Source organism: Poecilia reticulata, linkage group LG15 (assembly GCF_000633615.1).
Source record: "Poecilia reticulata strain Guanapo linkage group LG15, Guppy_female_1.0+MT, whole genome shotgun sequence".
In the NCBI taxonomy this organism is placed as follows: Eukaryota; Metazoa; Chordata; class Actinopteri; order Cyprinodontiformes; family Poeciliidae; genus Poecilia; species Poecilia reticulata.
In genome coordinates, this window is record NC_024345.1 from 7,389,181 (window position 1) to 7,406,271 (window position 17,091).

Below are 17,091 nucleotides of genomic sequence, written 5' to 3' on the forward strand. Positions count from 1 at the left end.
TATATATATATATATATATATGAGACAATGATTATTGTCTCATCTAATGAATCCTGTATTGTGAATGATGTTTTCTCGTTAGCTGAATGTATCACTCCACTGTTCACTTGTTCTATTTTGTTGGCAAACTTTTAAGTCCATATGGTCAGAATGAAGAGGGGAATTAAATATTTCTAAATACATGAAAAAATATCTATTCTCATAAAACGGAGGTGGGAAGTATATATATATATATATATATATATATATCCAAGCTTTATGTAGCATTTTAAATTAATAATGATTAATGAATAAAGTAATGTTATCAGATTTTAATTTGTATGTCATTGACATATTTCTTAGCAAGGACAGACAGCAATGTGCCCTAAGAAAAATCTTTTAATTACTCCTTAGGGAGAAACCAAATGACGCTGTGGGTTTTTACATCTCTTTGTTTTCTGACAAACAAATCAAAATCAACAAGCGCTCGCTCGTTGAAGCAGCCATTATGTTACGATGCTGATTTGATTTAAAATCAGCATAGTATGCTAAGAAAGACTGTTTGAGAAACAATTGTAAACATAATCATCAACAAGATATAAAAGGACATGTTTGACAACAGTAAGAATAACAGTAATGAAAGCTATAATCACAAAACTAACTACTTTATAAACAAAATTAGAAATGTTTGAGAATATTATCATGGATAAATCCAGCCGGGGATTTTGAAGACTTAACATTGTTAAAATGATTATTGTCTCATCTAATGAATCCTGTATTGTGAATGATGTTTTCTCGTTAGTTGAATGTATCACTCCACTGTTCACTTGTTCTATTTTGTTGGCAAACTGTTAAGTCCATATGGTCAGAATGAAGAGGGGAATGCAATATTTCTAAATACCTGAAAAAAATCTATTCTCATAAAACGGAGGTGGGAAGTACACAACAATATGCTTTTACCAATTTTAACAGTTATGAATACTTTTACTTGTTCATTTTCTAGCATTGCACTGGATTAAAGTGAAGATGTTGGCAAAATATAATTTAAAGGGGAATTATTATGTATTTTCCAGACTCATAATACCATTTTATACCATAGCCAAGTAACTACGTTCAGTTGGCATGGAAATGCTGTATATATCAAAAAATCGGACTTTGCATCATCGACACATCTGACACCTTAAAATCTGATTCTGTCTCTTTAAGAACCTTCCACTCTTTTTGACACTCCTCCTTTAGCATGTCATCAAAACAGTGATTCTCAATGCTGCCCACTGATGTCATTTACAGCCTTCCTTTGGAGCAGTGTTTGTATGTTGTATATCCACACAGATTTCTACACTGGTGGATTTTTGAAGAACAGACACTTGAAAGGATTCAAAGGGCTCTGAGTTGCTGGTTTCAGAGTATGCAGCTAGGCTAACGGAATCAAAGAGGTGTCAGTTGTAACTATAACATAACTTAGCTCAGAGTTAAGGTCCTCACTAAGTCTAGTAGAGTAGAGCACACCAACCCAATTCTAAAGTCCATTAACTGGCTCCCTGTATTTCAGAGAATAGACTTTAAACTGCCTTTGCTACTTTATAAAACACCAAATAGCTTAGCATGAAGTTGTTTTCGAGATTGATTGTTGCGTCGAAATTCCAGATTGGTCAGGTCTTCTGGAGCTAGCCCTCTTTGCTACCCCAGAATAAGAACCAAACACGAAAAAGCTGGATTCAGTTTTTCGTGCTCCACTGATATGGAAGAAAACTAGAAAACTGCTGAAACACTGACAACCTTTCAATTTATCACGAGACATAAAAAATTCCTGTAGATGACAGAACTTAGATTGATATGAAAGGAACTAGTGTGTGTCTTATTCTTCGCAAACACCTTAATGCACAAATCACAAACTTATTGAAATGATTGAAAGAATGAAAAACTACACATCTCTTATAAGTAGTCCAAAGGAGGGGTTCATCTTTGCTTTCACTACAAATGTTAACAATAAAACCTGATTCAATATGAATCTCAACTTTTCCTTGGATTAAATATTACTGTCAGTAATTAATTTGAACGCAATTATATCTAATTGTACAGCAACATCTGCATCACTGAGCCAGTACTTTGGACATGAGGATCTTAACTCTTTAAACATTACATAGCAGGAAAAAAAATCCCCTAGCAATAACAAACAAATAAATCCCTGAAGTGATTACTCAGTTTAACATTTGTCCCAGTGTATGATGGGATTGGTTTTAACCCACCATGACCCTGCACAGGATAAGCTCAGGATAAACATCTATGTAGGATGGATGTTTATACTCTTCATATATTAAAACAAATTCCTTTTGTAACAGTCATAAAAATAAAATAAGAACATTCCGTCAAAATATAGCCAACGAATCATCAACTTCAAGCTTGCAACTGACAATGAAAATCTACAGATGACCAATTTAGGACTGGAGCACCAGACATTCATTAATAAAACATGGGTATCATTTGTCAAAACGCCAGTATTACGCTTGTTTGTCAATTAAACTGTAAGGCAAGTTGCCAGTCATGAAGGATATATTCAGATTGTGTACAATTTCTTCCTCACTAACCTTTCATAAAATTAACTGGTAAGGGAAAATAACAGTGAACGGGAGACTTCAGGGTTTCCCCCCATTATATTACAAGCCTGGCGGGCCACCAGGTGCATTAAGGTCTCAGTCTCCCCTGGAGGCGAGGGTTTGAATTCCACTTCTGACACGACTGGTACACTGAGATGAGGACATGAGAAGTTATCACTCAGACTTGGCTGTACAGCAAACAAAGCTGATTTATTGGCTCTCAGGCATCAAAGGAGCGTTAAGGCTGGCAGCCCTTCCCTCAGTCTGCCTGCCACATCCAGCAGTCCACCCATATACAGGTTAAACCCTGCCTCCTCAGTTCAAATCGACCAATCACTTCAGTCATCCAGAGTGGGAAAAAAAGAAACAAAGTTGACTTTCAAAGGAGACATTAATAATTATTTATCATTAATAAAATATAAGGCAAACATCATATCTATGCAAATGTACAAATTTACAAGTTGTTTTATTCTTTTGATTGCGTCAACCAATCAAACTCCAGCTCTGATCACCAAACATCCCATAAAAGAGCAGGTTTTGAGGTGGACCTCCTCTTTATAGAAACCCAAGATGGCTGCCAGAGAAGACACAAGTTAAACATTTCATCAGTACATTGACACACACAATGTGTCAATGTGGTCAGTACATCGACACATTCACACACACTCTAGAACTAAAAAAATGTTAAGAGAAAATCTTTGTGCTTCTTAACACACTAAAATATTAAGAAGCACTAACATTTTGGTGTTCCTTAACATGTTTTTGTTTACATTTTCTAAAGTTTTTTTAAAGGGTTTGGTTCGTTTGACACAGTGCAGTGTGAAAGCAAACCTGACCATCTGAAAATGGGACAAATTCTGTAATTTTGCTCTGTAAACTTTGGAATTACTCTGAAACCAGAAACTACTATGGAAAATGTGTTTAAGTAAGTTAAATATAATGTGGGAATGAATGTCTTAAAGGCAAGGAATTTTTCTCTTGTACTACAAGGGTAAGGCAACAGTGTATAATAAGTAAGAAACACTGCCACCTGCAGGTGGTAATTAGCAGTCACTTAAACCCAATGTTTTTCACCAAGGCTGTGGAAAATTTTAAATACATTTTCCACTAATCTATGGATTAGCGGAAAAAATGCGGGTGATCTGTAGATTTTGTGTGCATTTAATAAGAAAAAAAAACTATTTGTTTGAAATACAATACAGTGTATGGTTTAGCTAAAGAAAATGGATCCCCAAAGCTATTTTGCTTGGGCTAACAAAACAAACGGAGCTTACTATTTTTGTAGAAAATATCACCTGCATTTTTTTGTGCAATAGCACAAAAAAATGTAGGGGATCTGTTGATTTTGCATAAATTTGTGGAATCAGAAAAAACTGAATGGCTACTTTAGACAGCACTTATATTAAAAAGAAATTCTGAACTATATGTTTAAAAGTACAATATGGTGTTTGAGCTACAATTTGTATTTTAGCTAAAAAAAAATGAATTCAAGTTTTGTAAAGATAGAAAAAAAATGTATTGTTGCCCCCAAAGTGAATTTGTGTGAGCAAACCAAACAAAAAGGAATAATAATACTTCAATTCTAAAACACAAGAAAACAAATCTCTTCTCATCTCGTTCTTATGAACCCCAGTACTTTATATCAGTTTGTGTTGTTTCATTCCTACAGTGAATAATGACCAAGATAATGGCATTCATACCTTAATATTCATGTGTATCTCCATCAGAATGGTCTGGTCCCTTAGGGGTGGTAGATTAAGCAACAGGGACCTACAGGGAGGGAGATAAAACACAAGAGCCAACAAGTTCAAATAAAGACGAAGGAAATGTGAGAACAAAAGGGAAATAAAATACAAGCAAAGTGGGGCATTACCGTCCCTGTGGCTTGTAAAAGCAAACACCATCTGGTCTTTACCCATCATGCAGTGTAATCCCATCACATATGATAATTGTAGCATTAGATAGTTATGTCTGTTTGTTCTACATACAGCAAGGCTATCACTGTCCCACAGCTTCAAATCAAAACATGAGTTGGGAAATAAAAAAACAGGTGATGATTTTTCCTCCATAGATGATTTTGATGCATAAATGAAAACAGACTCGTTTCATCCTATAAAGGCGTTGAGCGTTCAAACCAAACAGTAAGCACCAAACTGTTTGTTTCAAATTTGTCTGATTTTGCCCAATCATGCATCAAATTTCTGGTTTTGTAGTTTTACTTTATTTCAAGTTATTTCTTCAATGTATTCCCATTACATTTGTTGTCCTCTGGTTCAGTAGTCACAGTTCAATGTTGAAGAGTCTGACATTTGCATGAGTCGGATACAAGAAACATCATGATACCACTCAGCTGCACACGAGAGCCTCATTCACATATTTTGTATTTTAAACAGGATGTAGATTTGGCCACCTGCATATCAATGTACTCTTGAAACAACAAAGCAAAACAAAAGGGAAGCAAGCTTTGTGTGTGTGCGTGTGTGTATGGGGGGATTTGGGCTTAAATCAACCTGCTGCGTTTTCCATTAAAGTGGCTGCAGCAGCTTTGGAGATCAGGCCAACTTTGCTCTGCTGTAGAAGTTCAGGGAAATGGAAAGTCAGTCAAAGCACAACTGGTGCTGACCTGCTTTCCAAACATAGACAAATTTTAAATGAATCATGCTAAAGCTAGTATCTAACTCAGAGTTGAAATATGTTAAACATCCAGTTTCAACAGTACTGACAGTCAGCCATCTACTCGAGTCATTTATGTATTTGGGATGTTTTCACACCTGATAGTCCGGTGGATCGTTCAATCGGTCTACTGGTTCAACAAATGATCAATGTAATATTTCAACATTTTTGCTGGTAAAGAAAGAACCCAAATCCTCCCGACCCCCTCCCACACGCACACACACACGCGCGCATGCATACACACACAAACTGCTTGCCATTGCAGAGGATCAAACAAACTAAGACCATTTGGAAAATTTGTTTCCCTCCTCGCCTGTGGGGGAGCTGCACAAAGAACACCACTGAAGGAAATGACAAAACTTCTAAAGAGGACGCAACTTTCTTTACAAAATGTTAACAAAAGTGGAGTAGCGTCAGATTTTAGTGGTTGTAAGATTTCTTTTGTCTTTGGCAAAATACCATAAGTCATTTCTATCATTAGGGTAACCGTTAACTGCCAATAATCTAAAAGCTAAACACTGTTAGCATCTTTGTTAAAGAAACTAGTTTTGTGGTTATTTACCCCTTGATTTTAGGTAAGAGGGCAGTTACAAGGTCTTTGTGCATTGTTCAAGCACTGATCCATATGTATAAAATTGGAGATTTATTTCTATTAGCAATATGTTAAGTGATTGTCTACGCTGATTAACGTTTTTATTTTGTACATGATGCATAACAGTCTCTATAAATGACTGTGATTATCAAGTGCTTAGTCATTTATGCAGAAAACACTCAGTGTCAGCGGTGCAGCAAAGCCACTACTAAAGAATCTATTTTCACAGAATAAAGACTCTGTAACACACAAATTATTGCATCTGCTGTCAAATACATTATTTTGTACATAGATGGTGAGCAGTGATGTGAGGTGAGGTTCATGGCTGGTGATTCACTGACTTACTAATCAGATGTACAAATATTGACCCCCTAAATCAGGGGTCACCAACTCCAGTCCTCAAGGGCTACCATCCTGCAACTTTTAGATTCACCTCTGCTCCAAAATGTCTGAATTTCCTCACCAGCATTCATTCCTCTCTGCAATAGGCTGGAAATGAGCAGTTTATTTGATCCAGGTGTGTTTGAGCAGAGACGCATCTAAAAGTTGCAGGACGGTGGCCCTCGAGGACTGGAGTTGGTGACCCCTGCCCTAAATGATATTGGTTACATACGGAAATTTTGCGCTTGCAGACAAGCAGGAGGGCAGAAAGACTATCCTTTAGATGTTATCCAAAGCTGCGCAGCCACGGTAGAATAATTCCATTAATGTCATGTTGGTATTCAATTTTCAAACCCACATGCAAGAACACAACCAGAAGAGACCGATTAAGTGTACAATAAGTTTTATTGAAGTCAGGGAAGGAATAGGGGGATGAATATTGGAACGGGTGACTTTGAAGACGGGGAAGGAATCAGGGAGTTATTACTGGAACTGATGACCGGGTTGTCTATTAGTTGGAAAGGTGAGGAAAACTTGAGCGGAGCGTTGGGTGGTAGGTGTTGTTGGAGAGTGGACCGGTTTGATGATGACAGGAGGAGCGGCTAAACTCTGATCCAGTAATACTCTTTTCTCTGGTTGGTTTCGGGTTTGGATCTCCTGACCCGGAACGTCCCGAAGGGGAATCCGCCGGAGAGGGACCCGCGAAGGGAAAAGGTGAGCTCACGATGAGTGGCGTCTGACCGGTAACACTGGCAGCGTCGAGGGGGGACACAGGAGGCAGGTAATCCACCACCGCGGGGAAACAGACTCACTCAGAATCCGGGGAGGACTGAACACACGGGAGCAACGAGGGAGACGGCAGGAACATCGGGGTAAACAAACACTCAGGAGATGAGACGAAGAGGAGCTGCTGCTTATATCCATAAGCCACGCCCTCCAAACGAGCTGCAGGTGTGTACACGGGTTGAACCCAGCAGCTTCCCAGGGGCTCAGCATGTAGGTGACATCTGGTGGATGCCATGAGGAATGACGGTTCCAACAAAAATAAAACCTCAAACCCAAAAACAAAGAAAACAAACTAACAAAATAAAACAGGTAAAAACACAGACCCTGACAATTAACTCAATAAAACTTGGAAGTGTAGGTAGAGATATGGGAAACTTTGTATAGTGTATAGAGAATACAGGTCCACTGTGCCCGTGTTGAAAATGAATACAATTTAAATCAAACGGTGTTCAAATATATTCTGCCAGGGTCTTAGTTGAAACATATTGTACTGGGTTTGGTGTGGGAAAGAAGGTCCCCAGGCAGAAATGACACCAGTTAGCTAAAAATGCTCAGACCTGATGACAGACAAACAGGAACACTCCCCTCTGGCTGAATAAAACGGATGCGCAGACGCACACACACACGCACACACACGCACACGCACACACACGCACACACACACACACACACACACGCACACACACGCACACACACACGCATACACATTGAAGCCTTCAGAGTCTTGTGCCATGTCAGCTCTAAGGTCCAGAGGCCAAACTCATCTGTGAGGATTTCTGTCATGGTGGGTGGCAGAGCGGTCAAAGGTCATAACTCTACAGGCATTAGTTGACTCTTGACACGATGAACGACTGACTGTAAAAGACCAAATTCTTAATCTACAGTGATCCCTCGTTTTTCGTGGGGGTTGCGTTCCGAAAATAACCCACGATAAGTGAAATCCGCAAAGTAGTTACCTTTAGTTTTTACAATTATTATACAGCTAAATACTCAACATTGAAACCAAAGAACAAAACCTGTTTTCAGGTCAGCGGATGTGCGTGTGCATCAATCGGGCCTTAATGTGATCCAGAGTCATGTCATTAAAGCGTCTCCTCCAACCTGCCCCGCGAGATTCACAGCTGTATCTACGGCAGGGAGATGGATCTCGTCAAGCAAGCCTCCGGTCGGGTTTTGCGCTGATTCTGGCCACACTTTTTTCCAGAAGGCATTCAAAGTTTTCAGCTTTCATCTCCTGAATGGCCAAGCTGTATTATTTATATTTAAATACCGTAACGTTATTGGCACACAGGTAGAGAAGGAGCTCAGAAACTGTTTAGCCAATCAGGACTCAGAACACAATGCACTGTGAAAAAAACTGCACAAAAAAATCTGCAAAGCAGCGAGACCGTGAAAGGTGAACCGCATTATAGTGAGGGATCACTGTAACCTGTTTCACATTTCCCTTCCCTGACAATTATTCAAACCTTTCTTTTCAGTTTGCCAGCAGTAAGTACTTTTAATCACATGAACATTTCCAGTTTTGGTAAACACACGTTATGAGGCTGCTGTTACACTGATCATTATTTTGCCTTGTGTATTGTTGCATTAGGTCTAAATATGAGGAAGGATATTTTGTGGAAAATTAGGTCCTGATGATGAACTAGGAATGACATTTCAATGCTCATAGGGAGTTTTCACACCTGGTAGTGTGGCAGACCCAGTTCTATTGGGGACCAACAATGCAGTATATGTTATGTTTTCAGTTGGAGCGGTTCGCTTTCCCACTGAACTGTGTCAAACGAATCAAGCCCTTTGACAAACCTGTTCACCCCCTTGGCTGTGATGGCATTGCATAAAGAACCACTGAAGGAAATGCACAAAACCTCTGAAGTGCAACTTACTTCTGACAAAGCCATTTCTCCTGCTAACACTAGACTCCTGCATTTGATTTGGTTTGGCTTATTAAGTAGGAACAGCTAAATGTAAGTAAAAAGGCACAAGACCACCAATCAACAGCCAATCAAATCTTGAGAAAATGCACTTTCCAAGAGGAAATTTGTCTGGGTCATTTATAATTTCAGATCTGAAGCCTTCAGGATAGAGTGACAAGCATCTAAAAGAGAAAATCTCAGTGGAGAAAAGTGCTTTTTTTCAATCAGAGGCTAATTATGGCACTAAATCCTTTCACTTGTTGACCTTAAAAGAATTGGAAATATGCATACTTATTGGTTTAAATTAGACTGAGATATTCACAATAGACTTTTAAGTATGTTCACTAGCTAGCTTAGCTAGTTTTGAACTATTAATTTGTACGCAAAGCTTTGTCTGGCTGTTTGTGAATAAATCCCATGTGTGTACTCATCATAACAGTTGTGTTCTTCTCTGAGTATATGAGAATAAATGTGTCCCTGTGTGTGTGCTTGTAGCTGTGTGAACTTGTTTTTCCATGTTACAGCATGCTAGTTAAATTGGTAAGTCCCAGGAAGAGGACTGCAAAGTGTCAGTCAGCTGTCAGTGTCAGGTAGTACACCAGCTGAATGCAGAGCAGTTAAGCAGAGCAGCACTCTCCAGAATACAGACAGGGTGAAAAATGGGGAATGGTAGTGAGACCTGATGGGGAAAAGAGGCAGTGGATCTATAACACCAGAACAAAATGTCCCCACTGGTACCAGTTAAAAGTATTGTGGTAATAAAAGCCTTAATCAGAGTATTTCTTCTCAGTATGCTGGGGTTGTTCATCTCTGGTCTGTGGACAATACACAGTGAATCTCGACAAACTGTCAATGATCATATTAATTTCAGATACATGGATTAAAAAAATAAACAATGTTCCTTATATCACATGTGTGTGAAATAGTTTACTTGAATACAAGACAAACCAAAGAAATGATACAATTAGGTTTGATATAATTCACCCCCAGACAGTATTCACAGGGGTAAAGGACCACAGTTGAGTGTGAATTACCAAAATCCTCAAATACTTGAGACCTCCTCTAAAAATGTGTATAGCTGCTAATTTTAATAGTTCAAACACTAACTATGCATTAATACAAACAGTAGTAACAGCACTACCGCAGAAGCCATGAACTACAGTGTTCACATCTCTGCTGTTGGGACTACAGCTGATCAGTACCAAGAGCAGGAAGCAGACTGCAGCACAGGGCATTCTGGGTATGTACAACTGAAACAAACAAACTTTGCTCAGGATGGTTGTAGTCTTCCCAGTCACAGGTTGAAATTGAGACTCACATGTTGTCAGTCAGGTGTTTCCTCTCTGCTGGAAAACAAACAAAGCAAAAGTTAGAAAGATGCACTACATGAATATCATATAAATGCACCATTCACTTAAATGATTGTTTCACCTTTGTTGACTTGCATATGGAGACTTCAACCAGGCGGTGTGATCATTTCTGACTGAAAATTCAGTAGTTCTTAAACCTTTGTTTGTTGACGACAGGTGTGATCCTCTCTGCAACCTGACAAAATACACAAACAAAAAACATAAATAAAAACAAATATAACTGTTTTAGGCAATTTATGAAATAGATACTCACCATTTATCTGAGTCTCATGAAGGCCAATAAGTTGYCTTCAAMYATKTATGTAAGTTACATTTCCTGCAAGCTAGCAGAAACAAAGCTGTAAATGTGTACACTTTTCATACAGGCAAACAAATAGATACACCTGAGACGATTTATGCTGTTAGTTTTTCCCAGTCACTTTTGATGCATTTCTCAAGTCATTGTTGGCATTTACAAAACAGTAAGTGCATTTCTCAGGTGGGGTTAAGGAATGAACAGTAGGGTGGGAGAACCTCCATCAGCATCATGTTGTGGGTTGCAAACCATATCCTGATGTTGGACTGATGGAAACGGGCAGATGTCCTCAGCCTCTTCTGACTCTTCTTCTGCTTCCCTCCCAACTATTTCCTCCTCAGCCTCACTCCTCTTCTTCTCTCTGGCTGTTCACTCTGTCCAGATACTTGTTCATCAGTTCTCAGAAATGTAACATTGTGTTGTGTTCTGGCTATATAGACCATATTGTTGCCAACTGATGRTTCACAAGATGCACCTTCAATYTGTTTCAGAAAACTGGTTGATYGTTGGWTGAGCTAATGGTTCATACATTGACCTGTTAGAGAAACTCAGKACTCACTTGGGAGCAATTTACCAATTCAGGACAGATTTAGAAAAGAAACAATTATAAATTAATTAAAATATGATTGACATTATGACAACTTTAAGACTTATGCATGTTAAGACTTACACAATGAACTTATGCTATTTTGGAAGTTGAGAATTCAACACAGACACGTTTAACATTTTGATCAACACGATTAAAGCAAATCATAACGGGGGGAAAAGCAGAGAAGTGCACATAATCAGTTACAGGATGTACAAAAGCAAAACTTGCAAAATGAATGAGAAACTCATTTTTTATGTGCAGAAGTGACACAGTAATTTGAAGATTGAACAGGTAGCTTTAAGAATTTCAATTCTGTTCTGAGAAATGCACCCAAACTGAGAAAAACTGTAAAATATTAATTAAATTCTCTTATCTTAAAATTCTTCAACTGTCATGGACCCAGTGAATTTAGTGCAAGTATATTGGGGGTGAGAGTCAAGAGGAACAAATTCTATATTGTGTCTCTCAGGCAGTATGTTAAGTAAGGGTTCAGTTTTGTTTAGGTCCTCAGTTTTGCCTGGTAATCTGCAAAGTGAAGACGAGTAGGCAGAAGAAAGTCTGCAAATATGCTTATGTGAAAGTGTGTGGCGCGTACATGATCGCGTGTCTATGTGGGTAACACTGTGTGATTTCTCTAGCTGTGACTACGTGCCTGTGAGCCTCTCTACTGCTTTCAGAACAGTTTATTGAGTCTCCTGAACAAACCAATCTGCCTGAATGTTTGTTGTGCTGAATAGCTTTCTCCCCCCTTAGGAGAACAGGCATTGTTCTCAGACTGATTTTTTTTCTGTTTTTCCTTCTACTTTTCATCTGTCTTACTTACGGTGTCACATAACCTGAGGGACAAAATTGGCTAAAAGAAAAAAAAAACAAAACAAAACAAAAACAGGATATGCAGAAGTCAATACTGTCAGACACTTTTCCTGTTCCAATAAACTTGACTGACTTGAAGAGCAATGAGAAGTCGAACATTTATATGCAATCAGCTAATGAAAATAAACCCCAAGCAAATTGTCCATCCATCCATCCATCCATTTTCCTGCACCCTTGTCCCTCAGTGGGGTCGGGAGGGTTGCAGGTGCCCATCTCCAGCTAACCTTCCGGGTGAGAGGCGGGGTCACCCTGGACAGGTCGCCAGTCTGTTGCAGGGCAACACAGAGACACACAGGACAAACAACCATGCACACACACACTCACACCTAGGGACAATTTGAAAATGCCAATTAACCTAACAGTCATGTTCTTGGACTGTGGGAGGAAACCGGAGTACCCGGAGAAAACCCACGCATGCACAGGGAGAACATGCAAACTCCATGCAGAAAGACCGGGGCTGGGAATTGAACCCAGAACCTTCTTGCTGAAAGGCAACAGCTCTACCAACTGCGCCACTGTCCCCAAGCAAATTGTCATTAATTCATTTTTTTAGAACATTTTACAGTCTGTTTTCACACACAAGATAAAACATAATCTGTTGTGACATTACCTTACAATAATTTTCTATAATATAAATCCTATTATCTACTTAGTCAAATAGCTAAATATACTACTCAAAATCCATTATCTCCATTTTTGAAAATGACATCCAACAATGTATCAAAAACTATTAGAAATTCCACCAAACTAAAGCCTTCAACATTTGCACCTTATGTGGTCTCTTTAATATATAATATTGAGATGTACTGTCTCAATGTTAGTAGCCCCTGGCAGCTGTCATTGCATTGCACTCTATTTTATTGTACTGTTCAGTATTCTTTCTCAATAGATAAAAAAACAAATAAAAGACTTACACTAATTTTCTTGCCGATTAAACTTTTCATCAAACATGAAATACCAAATGTATCTTAATATTCATAATTATGCAGAGTTGAAACTGTCTTAGTACTACTGCAGAAGCTAACATGTATAGTATTTATTTTTTCCACTCTTTCGGGTACAGCCAATCAGTGCCAAAATTCATAGTGTTAGTTTCGACTAGCACTGAGCCTTAGTATTTCAACTACCCAAGCTACATTTTCTTTTGAAAATATTTTAAAATCTCTAAGGAAAAATTTGTGAATAAACAGGTTTTATGAAAAATAAGACCCAAATGCAGACGGGTTGACATAACATGTGATTTTGAGTATTTAATGAGAAATTAAGAAACTTACAAAAATGAAGGAAGCAAAAGTTTAATAAAAATAAATCATACAAAAAGACAGCCAGGAGACCCAAGGAGAATGTAAGGAATCATCAAGGAAATGGAGAAGAGATGGGGAATGAACGGAGGAACCAGTAAGGAGTAAGAGGTGCTCGAGTACTGGGAGGTTGAATACTGAAACGAAGGAACAGGGCTGATTAGTTAACGGGTTGGAGGGGTGAGTGGAGGGAGCAGGAAGCAGACTGAGGAGAGAGAGAGAGTGGCACTGGGGGCGAGGGAAGTACACAGGGAACAGGGAATAAATTTACCACTAAATAATAACTGGAGAAAAAAATAAATCTAGAGTAACAAAGAATAAGCAAGACAAAACCAGAAACACTAAGAATTGAAGAAAAAGGAAAACAGGAACAAGACAGATCTAATCAAAATAAACACAAAACTTTGAAACTAGAATCAAATCAAACTACAAAACAACCTAGCAACCCTGGATCCTAACAGTCACGTTGTATAGAAAACTCTGCAAATACTGAACCGTGAATAGATGAGGGTCGACTGAATTCTGTTTGACAAACTAAAAAAAGCTCCTGTGCTCTATGGACACGAAATCACTTGAAGGCTGGACATGGATGACAATCCCCTAGCTAGATAGCAGGTAAGGTTAGGGACATGAATCATGGTGGGAAGCACAGGACATAGGAAAATCATGACAATCTTTTTCAACATTAACTTACGTCTAACCACTTTTTTTAATGAGGCAAATTAGTTCCTCCGGAGCTACCATGAACTTCTTAGCTCTTTTCTCTCCTACTCTCGATGAAGGCGGACGCTTCTTTCCTCTGCTCCCTCCTTGCCCATGCCTGCCCTGCTTGCTCTGTTTATGTCCTGTCTTTTTCTCTTTTTCTATATTTTTTGGAGCCTTTCTTTGCACATCATCCAAATCTACAAATTATGGATCTGGTCAACCGATCTCTCAATGCAATTGATAACATTTTCGACGAGAAGTCTGGGCACAGGAGATTCACCTTGGATTTATTCATAACAGGATTTCTGCTGTTTGGAGCTTGTAGATTCCTGGATTCTCAACAAATTTGTGACGGACTTGGCCGAACTAGCAAACACTCAGACTGTTGGTGTGGATAGAGAAGAGGACTCTAAAACTCACTAACGAGTTGGAATCGATCTTGGAGATCGATTCCAACTCGTTATTTTAATAGCTACTGTAGCAAGGGCCACGATTTTAGCCGATTTTAGCTATTTAAAGCTCAGCAAAAAGATTAGGTATGCAATGATGGAAAATAATAGTACATAGTTAATGTTTACACGTCAACCGGAGGCTGTCATCAATCTTTTTCATCATTTTCTCAGCTGAGAAGTTTCTGCTGTTTCTGCAGCACAGTATGTTGGTTGAGTTTATTCTCTCTGCCTGACAAGCAGAGAGAATAAACTCACATATCAGTCTGCTAATAAGTTTTACTGGCATTAGTGGTGGGCACACTTCTGCTAATCTGCTAACAGCTAACCTTTAGAAATTTTGCTAACTTTTAAAACATTTAGTTTTGAAAATGTTTATTTTTCAAAGTTAGTTTCCCCTAACTTAATTTTTCCAAACAAATACTAAAGCGCAAGTTTATGTGGCTGTTTTGTGAACTTTCTGTTGAATAAGTTCGACATCTGTATTAAAGACTTAGTAGTTAGCTGTTTATATTGGTGTTCTGATTTTGAAGTGGGTGAAGACTATGCAGCAGTTCAGTTTCCTCTCATCATGTATTTTTTTTCCATCCAATAACTTTATTTAAAACAAGAAACACATAGGAACAAAAAAAAGATAATAGAAAACAAGATATTAACATAAATATAATGTATCTAAGGACATTAAAAGATGTAAATTATAATGTCAAAATTAATTTAGTGCTTAAGGGTTTTAGTCTTTCAAGGGCAGATATAATTTGAATTGAAATTAATGGTTTAACATTAGCCTTATCTCAATACCAGGTAGGCATTGCGCTTTAGCGTTAGGGGAGCTAATGTTTTGATTAGTGCTTTAGAGTTAGCACAACTAACCTTTTTGGGTAGAGGTGCCAAGCAAACATGCTTTTTGTCAGCTCAGAAAGTATGAAGTTCTGTCCCAGCCATGTTGCTTCCCAGAAGTAACATAACATACATAACATAAATACATAACACACTGAATTCTGAGTGTCCTTTCTTTCTATTACCAATTGCAATTTTTAAAACTGCATTGGTAAATGAGAAGCATTTTTGTGCTTTCAGTAGTGTAGTTTAAATCCAGCAACAGGAACAAAAACAGATGCTGTGAACTTACTAATGGTAAACACGTCTACTGTTAGCTCTCCAGTCTTTTGAGGGTTTTTTCTGTTTTACACTCACTGTGATATACAGTAACACCTGTCTACCATAGAGGAGCGATTACTGATTTTGACTTCACAGAAACCCAACTTGAGAAAAACTCCAAATGATCTTATGTGAAGAGTATTTTGCTCAATATTTCTTTGTGTTTGTAGGTCTAGAACCTCTTAGTACTTGTGTGAGGTTTTGGCCAAAAACAATTTTAACTTTGATCTTTGATAGTTTTCTTCTCTTTGTTTTTCTCCACACCTGACCCCTTGATTTATTGGCTGTGTTTGTGTTTCCTTCTCTGAATACTTTTTACTAAGAGGACAGAGCATCATACCTTTGTCGTCTACACGCTGAAAATATTTTATTTTTTCTAAACACGCCTTCTAAAGACGTCCTAGGCAGATTTAGTGTGAGACCTTTCTAGTATCATCCTTTAATGCCCTTTACCCAAACAAACTTGCGTCAGTGCTTCCATTTGCACGCCAGGATTTGTCTGGTCAAGAAATGAAAAACAAATTTTTCTGCTGCAACCACTCAGGAGAAATAGTAAGAGATATATTTACTGTTTATGACTCAACCTGACAAAGAGACAAAGCAGTAGCTCCAGCAGAAGCAAAGTCCTTTCAATAAGCAATCTTCAGGGTTTTTAATCTTGAGACACTGGAGAAACCTCTTCTAATCCCACATCTCCCATCGCATGCCATTTGCGCCATCTGGATACCACAAAGATTACAATGTGACACAGGGAGCAAGGTTAAATTAGAAAAAATAAAAGTATGATATTGAAATTCCAACCAGAAGATAAAAATATTTCCAGGGTTTGCTTGAAGGGACGGGCTTCTGGTACATTCAGTTAGAAGACGTATTTTAGAAAGACTCAAGAGGATTAGCACTCAGTGTATTTCTTAGTATTTACTTTAACTGCAAGACCCTGCAATGAAAAAAAAATCTGCCTTCTTGTGACTTCTCCTGCAATTTTCTCTGGAGTCCTTGAATGCACTTCAAGCAAGAACTTACAAAACAGTCCTGCTTATACAGGGCCTTGCAAAAGCAGTTACACAACATGTTTTTATTCTTTTCACACACATTTGAAGAAAAACCTCAAATGTGTGACATGCATTTGTACTTATCAGGTTCATATAGCGATCAGTTTATGCTTTATTAAAAGACCTGACAATGGTTTATGAGGACTATCCCTTAAACGTGAAGCTAACTTTTGTTGTCAGAAAAATCAATTTCTGGAAAATTTAAGCCAAATTTATCTTTATATGAAATGAACCAGAGATAGCCAACCAATACACTCAAGGTCTCAGCATATTTCTTCACATATTATTGAGTGACATGACTAATACTTATAAAAAGTCACCTCTAAATTATATTCCTATATTTTGCTGCAACAATGACTTTCCACTGTAGAACGGTGT

The 17,091-nt window shown here is 38.2% G+C and overlaps 1 long non-coding RNA gene across 1 annotated transcript; it reads right to left on the reverse strand.

The window, feature by feature from the left end:
- Positions 1 to 10,185: 10,185 nt before the first annotated feature.
- On the reverse strand, positions 10,186 to 10,585 carry LOC103476567 (uncharacterized). Its single transcript, XR_535494.2, has 3 exons — positions 10,545 to 10,585; positions 10,353 to 10,466; positions 10,186 to 10,267 (listed from the first exon to the last, which is right to left on the reverse strand). It is a non-coding gene; the product is annotated as an uncharacterized LOC103476567 (long non-coding RNA).
- Between the last annotated feature and the right edge of the window lie 6,506 nt (positions 10,586 to 17,091).